We start from the raw sequence: 14,614 nt of genomic DNA, 5'->3' as shown, positions 1-14,614 counted from the left end.
AATTTATAAAAGTACACCATCAGCAATGTCATTCAATATGACGCAGACTACATGCATTTTCTGTTCCGTGCCACATGATTCATTTAAATGCAGAATGTCACCACAAAATAAAATAGAAATTTTAACGAATACTAAACGTTGTTTCAAATGTTTCAAAATGTATCACATTGGTAAAATCTGTCGTTGTAATAAACTTTCTTGTTTCAAGTGCAAAAGCAAAAGTCATCATAGTTCCATTTGTCTGGGTAATAAACGAAATAATAATACTGCAACAATGAATCAAACGAATAATATTGAGAACAAATGTTAAGAATCTTTGGATTTAAATTGTAATGTTAAAGATACTGAAGAGTTAAATAATTCTAATTCTGAAACTGTCAGTTCAATTTCACAGTTTAATGCAAGTATGACATGTTCCGAAAATGTTTATTTACAAACATGTGCAGTTATTGCAAATTCAGAATTTCATTCTAAAGTAACTAGGCTTCTGCTCGATAATGGAAGTCAAAGAAGTTTCTGCACTGAACATTTAGCAAATACTCTAAATTTAAAACCTATTCGCTATGAATTACTTTCTGTTTATTCCTTCGGAATGGAATGCGCTTCAGAAAAGAAGTATACAGTCGTTGAAATCAAAGCTAGACTTAATACGCAATACTCAATCTCCGGATAAGCAAGTGTCAGAATTCCTGACTAGGCATAAACTACCGCTCGCTGATTCATACTACGGAGATAAGTATTTAGATGTTGAAATCGTAATAGGATTCGATAAATTTTGGAAATTTATCTTAGGTAAAAAAAAATGGCAATTAATAAACATTTAGGTGCATTAAAAACTGTCTTTGGATAGGAGGTTCGAAATTTGGAAAAGCGGAAACTTGTTTATATTACCGTTATGAACAATGCGAAAATGAATGACCTAAGAGTGTTTTCGGAAATAGACTCAATTGGTATTTCAAAAGAAAACGTAGACTTACTTATATATTAAAGATAAACAAATAATTGATCAATTTGAAAATTCTTTATCCTTTGATAAGGGAAAATAACAAACTAAATTACTTTGGAAACTTAACCCTGATGAATTAAATAATAATTCCTTATTGCAAAGAAGCGTTTTGAGATTCTGAGAGATAGATTCGATAAGGATGTAGAAATGCGCAAGAAATACACAAAAATAATTCAAAATCAACTCTATGACGGAATTGTTGAAGTATATCAAAATAAAGATTTCGAATCGGGTTATTAAATGCCTCATAGAGCAGTAATAAGACCAGATAAAGAAACTTCTCCTGTTAGAATTGTTTTCGATGCGTCATGTAAAGGAGAACATACTAAACCCTTAAATGATCTGTTACAGGTTTGGACCTAATTTAAATCTTAATATATTAGATGTTATTCTTAAATTTCGAGAACACGATATCGATTTTTCTGCTGATATAGAAAAGGCATTTCTAATGACACGTTTTGCCGAGGAAGATCGCAAATATTTAAAATTTCTTTGTTTTCAGAATGACAACAGTGAATTGTTCAAAATTATGAACATAACACGTTTACCATATGGTATTAGCACCAGTCCATTCATTTTATCAGCCACAATAAAGCACCATATTAAAAAATACATCACTAAAAATCCTAAAAGTTATGAAATGTTAAATTCATCTTTATATGTCGATGATTTATATTATGGAACGAGTACAGTAGAAAAGGCCTACCAATTGTCATCTGATGCAGTTACTATTTTAAAAGACGTGTGGTTAAAAAACGGTTTATCAATGAATGATTCCTTTGCGGAAGCTAAACTTTTATGTCTTGATTAGGATACAGAAAATGAAACTATTAAACTAGATTTAAAATCTTTAGAATTATCTTCAACAAGTTGTGTGTTATATACTAAAAGAACATTACTACAAGTAACTGCTAAAATTTATGATCCAACTGGATTAACATCACCATTCGTGATCAGAATTAGAGTTCTACTACAGCAGATATAGGTAAAGGGTCTTGATTGTGACGAACAGCTTCCAAATCATATTGAAACTGAATTATGAAGTGGCTTGCAGAAATAATTCATTTACAAGAAATATCGATAGATAGAAAATACTTTCGAAATGTTGATAAGCAAAATAGTGACATTTCATTACACATATTTCTGCGATGAAAGTAATAACGCATATGGATGTGTAGCATATTTCAGATACACAAATAAGTTTGGTGTAATCAAAACGAGTTTCATTTTATCAAGGACCAGGGTAGCTCCTCTTAAAAGCTTAACCCCAATCTTAAAAAAAAGCCCCGATTGGAATTGATGGTAGCAGTGACGGCAGCTAGAACAGCAAAATATCTAACTAAATTATTTAATAATATTTGTCAACTGATATAGTATGTATGGACAGATTCTCAAATCGTATTATACTGGATTAAAGGATCTTTTAGCAACTGAAAAACTTTTGTTTCTAATAGGGTTGCAGAAATTCAAGCCTTAACAAATCGCAATAATTGGAAACATTGTAGTGGCAAGAAGAATTCTGCTGAGTTATTAACCAGAGGTTTGAGTGTAAATTCTCTGAAGACTTGTTCACTTTGGTGGTTTGGACCAGAATGTTTACAAAACAGACTTATAGACTGGCCAGTTCAACCGAATTTTGACGTGGGTAACGATGACTAACTAGAACGCCGTAATAAGATATCTGTTTATGACATTGTTGTGAAAAGAGATGATCAATTATTGGATATAACAAAATTCAGCAACTCTCAGAATTGTGTCATGGATTAAACGTTTTGTTGCTAAGGCAAGAATATTGCCTGCTAATAGTGGAACATTAAGTGCTTCTGAAATTAAAGACGCTGAAATATTTTGTGTTCGTAAAGCTCAGATCAATTTCTTCACATCTGAAATTAAGGATCTTCAATCTAACAAGTCAATAGCTCCAAGCTCTAATATATTCAGCTTGGCACCGTTTCTTGATGAAAATATAATTCTTCGAATTAAAGGAAGATTAGAAGAAATCGAATATTCCATTGACGAGAGACATCCAGTTCTTCTTCCTAAAGATTCCAAATTTACTGAATTAATTGTAAAAAGGGAACATAATACCGTTCTGCATGCGGGGGTTGCAGCAACTTTAGCCAAACTACGACAGAAATTTTGGATTCCTAAAGGCCGTCAGTTGGTAATGAAAGTCTTAGGAAACTGTTTAATTTGTCGAAAATATGCAGTAACACCAGCGAAACAAATGACAGCTCAGATCGAATTGTTGAAACTCCACCTGTCTATGTTACAGGCATGGATTTCACAGGTCCGGCTTACATCAAGTCTGGAAACGACATTCAGAACTCATACATCGTACTGCTTACGTGCGCTGTTACACGAGCGTTACATCTAGAACTCATTTCCAATATGTCTGCAAATAAATTTCTTTATGGCTCTCAGACGTTTCATTTCGAGAAGAGGAAACTGTCGCACCTTTTATTCAGACAATGTGAAAACTTTCAAATATGCTTCCAAAAATTTACAGTATTTTTACAGCATAATTAAAGAAGCAGACTTCCAAAATTTTCTAGCAAATGAAGGCTTAATTTGGAAATTTAATGTCGAGCTTGCTCCATGGTGGAGAGCTTTTTATAAACGCCTTAAGAAAACCATAAAGGAACCGTTGAAAAAGATATTAGGCAGAGCTCAACGAAATTTTGAAGAATTTAAGACTGTGTTGACAGAGGTAAAAAATATTGTGAGTAGACGTCCTTTGACTTACGTTTACAACGATTTACATGAACCTGAACCGCTTGCGCCGGCTGATTTTCTATTGATTGGACATAAGGATGAATATCCATACAACTTTGCTGAGATCCTGAATAGCTCTCCAAGAAAGAGTCTAATAAAACGAAAAGAATATCAGACAACACTTATAAAACAGTTCTAGAAGAAATGAAAAAATCAGTATCTGAGTTAAGAAATGCTCACTTCTTCGGTACACCAGAAGCCAAGAAATTTCTTAAAATTCGTGATATAGGTTTACTTGAAGAACAACTAAAACTAAGTTCCTCTGGGATTTAGATCGAGTAATTTAAGTCTTTAAAGGACGTGATGGTCTTGTACCATCATGTGTGGTAAAAACTAAAAAAGGGGACTGTAAGAGACCTGTGCAATTGATATACCCCCTTGAACTATCAGACTGAAAATGAATTAATTTTGTAACTTTTTAATTTTATTTCTTATATTTCATGTTCCCTAACATTAATTTTAGTTAATTAGTTTAGTTATTACTAATAATTTACTGCTTGTAATTCGAATTAATATTTACTTATTGAATAACATTCGAATTGTATGCTGTTAACTATATTTGTTTATTTTATAGAATTTCCTTTTGCTGTTTTTAGTTTACATCAGGTAAATGTACTTGATATTGATATGTAAGTTGCTTTCTTTTGTATCACCGTTAGAGGGCGCTTCTCTTCTGAGAGAAGAATGTTAGTTCAGTTTGCGACGTAGTAGATAGTGAACCATCGATGCAATCCAGGTTGCATTGTAAATAAAATGATTATTTTTAGAGATTGTGATTGCGAAAGTATTGGCTTCAATTAGATTTAAAGTATGATCAGCTCTCTCAAGGAAGTCAATATAATACAAATATAATGATTTTTTATAGATATCCCAGGTTTCATTTTCAGTTATCTAAGCAAGCTAGAGTAGTAACTGTGTTCGGACGGGAGTAGTAATTTCGTAGTAACTCGTGTTCGAACTACGTTTATTCCATTCACATCAAATTTAAGAATGCATTGATCGGTCCTGAAAACATCATATAATATCTTAAATTTTAGGAAACAAACATTTTAACCTCAAAAACATTTAAATTCAAATTTCTAGTGTTCTCCTTTAAGAACAACGGTTTTAAGAAAATAAATAATGAATTCAATTGTGACTGATGATTACACTTTAATAAAAGGTTATTATAGTATTCCCATACATATTTAAACGTAAAAGATTTACAACATTTGAATTTCAATCCATCGATTAATTCATAATTTAATTAAGCGTTTTTTCAGTTTTACCCCTCTTACCCAATATTTGTGTAAATGTATAGTTATATTACAAATTACAAATGTATAGTTATACATAGCATTCAATTTAATGGACTGACTAAAGGATGCTCGGTCTTGCAGTTTGCAGACAAAATTACAATAATGGATTGCAGACAGAGATTTTCTAACTTTGTAAGTGCAAAAAATCTCATGAAAGCTGAATTCGATGTCCATCATAACTATTCGACGGTGATCTGTCTAACAAGCTTATTTGATTTACTTTTATTAAAAACTGCAACGATGTACTGAATTCAATACGAGATGTCACTAATGGGCGTCATTCAGGTAGAATCCATTTGCATGCAAGTAGCTTTAATGGTCATATTATGCTGGCACTAAACGATTTCATGCCAGATATGATGGTAGCATAGTACTAGTGTTTTACCAAATTGGTCTCATTCTGGTGGAAACAGAATGAGACTTTCGTTTGATGCCGTTTCCCGACATTACATTGTTTAGGTATTTAGCAAATTTTGTTCCATGACAGTACAATTCGTGTGGCCATGACGTCTAGGTTGTACATATATTGTTAAATTACTATTAGGTTTTTCCTTTCTCATTTTCACAGATTTTTATCAGTTACAGTCGCTTCATGAACATAAAATATAAAAATAACTACATACGTTTTCTTAAAAGTTCTTTTATACTAAAAAATAATGCCTGAATATAAAATTTAGTAACGTAAATCTTCTGAAAAGTGAACCTCAAATTGTTACAATTAGTAATTCACAGAAATGCCGCTATAAAGTTATTGGCGGATTATTTGATATTTCCTTGTTGTGCAGTATATGCCTTGCTGTGGATTTGAGTGTGCCACTTGCAATTTGAGTATGAGACCACTCAAATTGCTAAATGCAAGACCTTAAAAGAGCTGAAGGGCCGCAGTTTATTAAGAAAAAGAAAGAAGAAAAAAAATTATTGTTAACAAAACAAACTTTGTCAGTTAAAATGTTTACTACATGCACTTATTTTCTGCCTTAAATCTAAAAGTTGAATTCTGAAAGACATTTTTCTTCGTCACAATTAGTAATTTCCAGCGGCCGAGCGGTAAAGTCGCTGAACACTGGTAGTTCGGTCCGAGGTTCGAATCCCGCGAACGGGCTGGCTGCATGGACGTTTTCGTGGTTTCCCCATGCGTAACGTGTACACGAGCCAGTTCCCCTTAGAAAGTCATCCACGAAGGCATCCCTTCGTTTAGGCAGATAGCCCTCGTGTGCTTTGCCATAATTAAATACACGAACACCAATTTGTAATTCAAATGAACTGACACTAAATATTAAAATTTTCAGACTGGCATATTCATTAAAAATAATTGTAATTTATTGAAGTAAGTAGTTAATTTATACTGAAAAGATATGTACAAAACTGTCTTCAGAGGAAGAAAAATAAATAACACAACCTATTCTCTTTCTTTTGTTTACATTTTTTAATGAAACATATTGGAAAAATAGTAGTTGTATGTAAACAGTTGTACACTACTCTTCCGTTGTGTAATATTTGTAAATTTAAATCATCTTCGTCTTAAATTGTAAACAGTCATGGGATCATCCTGTTCGCACATTTGTTAACATTAAACTACAAAATAAAAACTGTTCGCATGTGAATGTATTCCCATACAAAACGATTATTCTTAATGCATAAATTCGTAACTCTTAGAGTATTTATCTTTTGACAAGTACTGATAAAAATTAATCAAGTCTGTATTTTCGAATCTTTGCATAAAATTTATATCCCAGTGTAAATTAATTTAGTTCATTTCTAGATTTTCCGGAGAGTTATACACATCCCCTTTTTGGAAATGCGAATGACGCCTAATTGGACTTTAAACATTCAAATCTTAAGATTTTACTTCAGCTTCTTCTCATAATAATACTAATTAATTTATGGCAAATGGATTAGCGGGCAGCATAAAATTGCTTCGCTGACCGCATGCGGCTCGACAGTTTCAGACTACTGCCTTATATAACACAAACATTTTAAGTATTTGAGTAGATTATTAGAAACTAACGAGCTCCCAATTTTTTAACGAATCGAATAACGCTGTAAACTAAAATGACCACCCAACGTACTTGTGTCCTATATAACGTTCAATCCATATTTTTAATCATCAACAACCTGTCTCCATAACATTTTTTATGTGTAATATTAACATTAAAACTCGTCGAATACACGGAAGAGGACTAAACGTTTCAATGCTGTTGTCAATTCAACGAGCGCAGAGAGAATACAAAGATTTTTGACTGTTCAATCATCTCTCTCAGATTGCTTTCTGTATCTCTCATTTTGTTAGAGTAAAAAAGAAGTATTGTAATCGCGAAACGTTTCAAGCAGCATATTTCAACGAAAATATGCATTTTGACTGCTTACGAATGCAATTTAACGATGTTTTTGCGTGACATCCGTACATAAAGATAGACTAAATGCCTCTATTCCTCAAAAAAAAATTTTAAAAACTGCTTTGAAATGAATTCTGAAGAGAATGTTTCGTGGTGTCTGTACGTACGTACGTATGTATGTGTCTCGCATAACTCAAAAACGAGTAGCCTCAGAACGTTGAAATTTTGTATATAGGACTGCTATAACATGTAGGTGTGCCCCCCGTATTTTGGCTGTAATCGGCCGCACCAAACGTATATAAATATATTTATATATATATTCACTCTGTTACCCGGGTCAGTGATTTCAGTTTCTTTAATCTTATATGTTTGTAAATTGTGCAATTTTTGCTTTAAAAATGATTGAATTATGTTGTTCTTATCTTCCGCTTAAGGTTTGTATGCCTTTAGTAAATCTGCATGCAATATTTTTAGAATTATCAACAACAATTTTAAAGTTGTTTAAGTGCCGCTAAGCCTTTTTTTAACGGCAGCCATTGAGTGTTTACATTTAAAACAGCAGACTAGTGGATTTGTTGCCAATCTAGAGAAACTTAGCTTCGCAACAACAAAAATAACGCCTTCATTTATTATTGCCAATTAAATCATGCTTAATCCTTTCTGGAATTTTTTCAAGGAAATAAGTGTTTAAGATTTACTTCGTAATTTTTAATATAGATATTTTGAGTTTTTATGTATTTTTGCCTTCTCGCGAAGTGTGAACTGAATTAATTGAATGAGAAATACTCAATCGTCTGTGAAAAACTGTTTCTTTTTTGTTTTGTTTACTTAATTTCTTTTACACATCATTCTAGCTTTATTATAGTATTTGAATAGAACATGTGGCAACGATTAGATAATTCTATTCTTTATATGATATAAATTTTGCGCATTATATGAGTTATAATATGAACGAAATATAACGCTGTTAAGTGCACCTAGCGCCAGAGTGTCGCTATGTTGAACAAATATAGTGAAATTTAGAGTACATTTATTTTATTGTGGTTTATGCGCTATCGACGAAGCATATATAATTCAATACAATACGTTTAAATGAAATGCAAGAAAAAATGCGTATAATTTAATATTCCGTACAAGGAAGTCATGTGGTGTACACATCAGATTTTTTATGTTTGTAATCTCAAATGATGTTGATTTTCCAGTCCTTTTGGTAGTTCAGCATAAAGAAAAATGTCAAAAGAGCGAAAACTTTAAAAATATATATGTAACATTCAAGTTCTCTTTTCAAGTGTTCATTTTTTACTAAATATGAAAGTACTTAATACCTATTTTTGGAATACCCCCCAGCTGCTCATGATCATATCGAACGTAAATTTTTCTTTTCTCCCTTCTTTACCTTCTTTTTTTCTTCGCCGCGATGAAATCATATTAACCAAGATGCTGATGTCACTACTGATACTAAGAATATTAACTAAAGCAAATACTAATTAAAGCAAACAACTCATGCTTTACTGATTCATCATATAATATCTTAAAACTTACAGCAAAGCAGTTCAATGACTATTAATTTCGTTTTGGCATTTTGCGTCCGAAACTAGAATCACTTTTCGAATTGTTGCCGCCAAATATTATCGCCCTGTATTATATATAGAGAAATTAAGTAATGAAGAATCTGCAGGAATGTATGTATGTTTCTTGCATTGTGACAAAACAATGGTACCTAGAGCCATCAAAATTTGAATAACGTAATCTTCCATAGAATATGGGCATATGGAAGCCCTAATTTGAAGTTGAAGTTTGTTTTATAATCGATTTCATATTTGGTAACACTTCAACGAATTTTTGATTAAAAAAAACTAAACGATTTCAAAGCGAGTAATGGCAACACTGTACCAAAAAAAATCTTATCTCAAACGCCCTATACTCTGTATCGGAAATCCTAAAGATATGCTCAATTTAAAATTATTTTGTGATATTGCTGTTGAATTTAATTTATGGTTTGAGTACGTAGAGCATGATATTTAATAAATAAAGGTTACACACAAAATGTAAAAAAACGCCCCTTTATTCGTAATTTAAATATTTATTTTTTTATTTATTATCGTTTTTTAATTTCATTTCAGTTGTTTTACAAAACTTTAGCGTTCACAACTTCAAAACAAAGAATAATTAAATGAAGCGTTTTGATATAATCCGTTGTTTCCAGATAGTGAATTCGTATTTATGTGTGTTAACAGTTCGTACAAACTCTCTAAATAAACATGCCAGAAGAGATAAACTATTAAGAAAATATCTGATGTGTACACCACATGACTTCCTTATACAGAATATTAAATTATACGCATTTTTTCTTGCATTTCAAACCACAATAGAATAAATGCATTATTTAAAATTCACTCTAGTATTTGTTTACCATAGCTACACTCTGGCGCTAGTTTCACTTATATTTCGTTCATATTATAACTCATATAATGCGCAAAATTTATATCACATAAAGAATAGAATTATCTAATAGTTGCCACATGTTCTATTCAAATACTATAATAAAGCTAGAATGATGTGTAAAAGAAATTAAGTAAACAAAACAAAAAAGAAACAGTTTTTCACAGCCGATTGAGTATTTCTCATTCAATTAATTCAGTTCACACTTCGCGAGAAGGCAAAAATACATAAAAACTCAAAATATCTATATTAAAAATTACGAAGTAAATCTTAAACACTTATTTCCTCGAAAAAATTTCAGAAAGGATTAAGCATGATTTAATTGGCAATAATAAATGAAGGCGTTATCTTTGTTGTTGCGAAGCTAAGTTTCTCTAGATTGGCAACAAATCCACTAGTCTGCTGTTTCAAATGTAAATAATCAATGGCCGCCATAAAAAAAAAAATGCTCAGCGGCACTTAAACAACTTTAAAATTGTTGATAATTCTAAACATATTGAACACAGATTTACTAAAGGCATAAAAATCTTAACTGGAAGATAAAAACAACATAATTCAATCATTTTTAAAGCAAAAAATTTACAATTTACAAACATATAAGAATAAAGAAACTGACATCACTGAGCCGGGTAACAGAGTGGATATATATATATAAATATATTTATATACGTTTGGTGCGGCCGATTGCAACCAAAATACGAGGTGCACATCTACATGTTATAGCAGTCCTATATACAAAATTTCAACGCTCTTGAGACTACTCGTTTTTGAGTTATGCGAGATAGGTACGTACGCACGTACGTACATACGTTCGTACAGACGCCACGAAAAATTATCTTCAGAATTCATTTTAAAGCAGTTTTATAAATTTTTTGGAGGAAACGAGTCTTTTATTCTGTCCTTACGTACAGATATCACGCAAAAACATCGTTAAATTGCATTAGATAGCGGTCAAAGTGGACATTTTCGCTGAAATATGCTGCCCGAAACTTTTCGCGATTACAATACTTCCTTTTTACTTCGTACAAAGAAGTAAAAACCTGAAAACGTTTTTTACGACTCCAAGCAATAAAACCTTTTACAGATGAAGGTATCCAGAGCAAAACTTTGGGATACTTCCATCAATTTACACGATAAATATAAATAGCATAAGAAATATAAAAGAATATGGCAACACTAACACTTTGATGAAATGATAGCGTCCGTTACACACTGATTCACCTTTTCTAATGTAAGATCAGAACAAATCGTTTTTAAACCTACTCTTCAGAAAAACAAACGGATTGGGGAAAAATTATGTATCAGACCTTTTTCATATTTGTTTACACATAGTTTGTTCGTATATGATGAAAAGTTCTAAGGTACTAAACAAGAAGTAAATCTGAATTATATTTAATTGAGAAGTACTGATATTTGTTTTATTTTTATGCTATTTTTATGAAGGATTATACAAATATAAAAATCAGTTATAGAGCAGTGGATTTCTTCCTTATTCATTTCTAACTTTTATTTTCAGACTCTTCGCATATATAATTTTATACAGTGAAATAAAAACATCATTTTAAGGATTATTATTCCCAGATCTTTGGTAACGCTGTCGTAGAATAACTTTTATTTATTACTTCCTTACACAAAGTAAAGGAAATACTGTAATCGCTAAAAACTACGGGTATCACATTTGAAAGAAATTAGTCATTTTGGCTGCTCTTGAATCTATTTGAATGAAGTTTTGCATTAAATGTGTGCGTACGGACAGAATAAAGGATTATCCTCCCAAACGGATTGTAAAATGTATGTAAAATGTATTAAAAATGATTCAGAAGAGACTTTTCGTGATGACTGTACGTTCGTTTGTATCTCACGGAATAGAAACAGAACGTTGAAATTTTGTATATGGAACTTTTATGACACATAGTAGCGCCCCTACCGTCTTCGTGGCAATTGACCGCGTCAAACGTATATAGATAGATAGATATAAATAAAACTGGACGACTTGGAAAAGCTGCAACGGATTGTCGATGATTCTTTGCGTTGTAATAAATCGAAGATGTTTTACTTAGTAGTTAGAAAGATGATACTCGAAGACAGATAAACCGTAAATTTCACACATTTTATCCGTTGATAATTAAGACTCATATTCCTTTTCATTACTCATTATCATTTTACTCTATGCACCCTGCAATTTTACACAGACTGTGTTTTTAAAACAATGGATAAAAAGCTAACAGCGGCTAAGCGAGTGAACTAGTGTCTTCGACGATGTGGATAGCGATATGGATTGATATAGGAATGACGCAGTCCAGAAGAGTCATTACTGATTTTAGAAACAGACATGCGAAATTAGGAGGCTGTTACTAGTTTAAGTTATAATTATATATATATATTACCCGTCCTGATACCCGGCTGAGTAAACTCAGTACTTTTATTATCATATATTGGTAAAATATGCATTTTTTACTTTAAAAGGGGGGTTGAATTATATTGTTCTCTTGTTCCGTTAAGGTTTTTGTGCCTTCCGTTAATCTGCATGCAACAGTTGTAGAATTAATAACAGTTTGAAAGTTTCGGTGACACTATTTCTAACGAGGCCAACATTTGTTCACACTTCAAACTTTTAGCAGAATGGTGAATTTAGTCAGTTGGCGCAACAGCTTCAGTGTGTTTTGTACAATGGGACCAAAAGTTAAATTTCCATTTTGTAGACCAAAAATTTGGTCTTCCTAACCATTGGCCAAACGGATTGTTTAGGCGTACAAAGTGCAATTTTAATTGTAAAAAAATCAAGTGTTTTTAACTGTACTTTTTGTTTTAGGTGCTCCTGCATTTCACAGTTTTTAACAAAGATATTTCGAGATTTTATGTATTTTTGCTTTGCCGCGAAACGAGAATTAAATTGACTGAATGAGAAATATTTATCGAATGAAGAAGTTTAAATGAAGTGCAGTAAAAAATGCGAATAATCTAATATGCTGTACAAGGAAGTCATCTGATGTCCACATCAGACTTTATAGACATTTTGATAGAAGGTTATTCTAACTATATATTTTTCAGTTAGTGTTGTTTTAATCGTCTGCATCTTTTCGTAAATTTTCGCTATATTTTTTAGTTTGCAGTAATTTCGTTATGTATTGTAATTGTCTTATTTCTTAAGTGCAGCCAATTTTTATTTCTCTTCTTCGAGATTGTTCCTTACGAAATAATCAGAAACATAAATGCCAGCCAATAAGACAATCATGTGTGAGAAATAATGTCACTCGTTGATGTCAGCTAATAAGGCAATCGCGGTGATATATGCAATGAGAAAAGAAAATGAAAATTTACAGAAGTACAGAAAACAAATGTAAGAAGAATGTTTAAGACATAAGTGATTACAAAATTGACAGAGTATATGCTGTATGCTTGCATAATATTTAATAAAGCTGAATGTTAAATTGTAAATCTCGTTCTCAGTTTAAATATCCGTAATTCGCTATTATGAAGGATTTTTTAAGTCAGTGTAACTATTTAACATTCCTCATCTCTTTTACAGATTTGTACATAGCGAAATCAATTCATTTGTTTAATGTCAAATTAGATATCAGTAGTCTCACATGCTGCTTATTTAATACCTCTTAAAACATTTTCGCAATGCGCCACGTGACAGAGTAGCTTGTTAATGTACACATGCAGTATTTTCATATTGAATTTCGTGTATCAAACAAAATTTTAATAATTCCAAACACTTAAACAATAAAATGGGAGAAACATTATTTTCCCATAAAAGTTTTGTTTATATTCTGAACAGGTTGGAAAAATAAAATTGCTCGTTTTCTAATACACTACACTTATTTTCATTGAAGTATTTATGTGGTATATGACATACCACATTCATGTGTAAAACAATGAAAATGACTTATAAATCTATATTCATATTTTAGTCTTGCTTGGATAAGCTAATTATCATAAATTTTGCTCTAAGTTTGTAAAGCCTATCTAAACATTTGCTCATATATTGTTTTATGAAAGAATTCCTAGAATTATTGTTTGCTTAACTAAAATATATATTATAAAATGTCAACTGACGTTTCCTTTTTTATACGTTTCAAGACAACGTAAAACACATTTACACAGGAACAACTTAAAAAATACAGGTTTCTACCATTGTTCATTTATTATAAAATAAATGACAAACTAATAATCCTACCACAATTACAGTTTCAAAAGCTAAAAAGCATGTAAGTACTTACATAAAGAATAAACTTAAAAAGTTACGATGAAGAAATTTTAAAAATCACACGCTGAAGAAGTATGAATAGGAGCAAACAGTTTTGGGAACATACTCACTCTCCCACTGTTATTTCTTCTTTTATATGCAGAATTAAAAGGATGAGTAAGTTTTGGCAAATTAAAGAATGCAATATTTCGTTGCAGCAACAACAGACGGAAACACCAGTAAGCAGCAAAAGCAACTTCCATAATTTTCAACGCCATAAATTTTTATTGGATATGTATTTCACGCACGTACAAATATAACACGATTTTTTTCGCTTCAGTAAATCTTAACCAAAGCTATTTAATCACCGCCGCCAATTAAACCGGACGGCAAAAAGTGAGAAGAAAAAAATCCCGACGATAATTTTACTTTTCTTGTTTTGCTGCTCTTGCGTAAAATATCACGTGGCGGAACAGAGGGTGGGGGGGGAGGTAGAAATGCGATTGCATTGTTGCAAGTTCGCTGGAATGAAACATTTTAAAGAACAATTATTTTGTTATTTGAT

At 31.6% G+C, this 14,614-nt stretch overlaps 1 protein-coding gene across 2 annotated transcripts in view; it reads right to left on the bottom strand.

Moving 5' to 3' along the window:
* LOC118204165 (uncharacterized) overlaps positions 1 to 14,426 on the bottom strand; it is an 876,973-nt gene extending 862,547 nt beyond the window's left edge. Inside the window, exon 1 of one of the 2 annotated variants that reach the window (XM_085818690.1) lies at positions 14,084 to 14,426. The gene's annotated coding sequence lies outside the window, so the exon portion shown is untranslated. The remainder of the gene's footprint in view (positions 1 to 14,083) is intronic. The other variant, XM_085818688.1, reaches the window with a different exon arrangement.
* Between the last annotated feature and the right edge of the window lie 188 nt (positions 14,427 to 14,614).

This window comes from Stegodyphus dumicola, chromosome 6, assembly GCF_044657685.1.
Source record: "Stegodyphus dumicola isolate Sdum_Otavi_A_Nest chromosome 6, ASM4465768v1".
NCBI classification, from domain to species: Eukaryota; Metazoa; Arthropoda; class Arachnida; order Araneae; family Eresidae; genus Stegodyphus; species Stegodyphus dumicola.
Note: the sequence above shows the minus strand (reverse complement) of the source record. Positions and strands in the feature narration are given on the sequence as shown.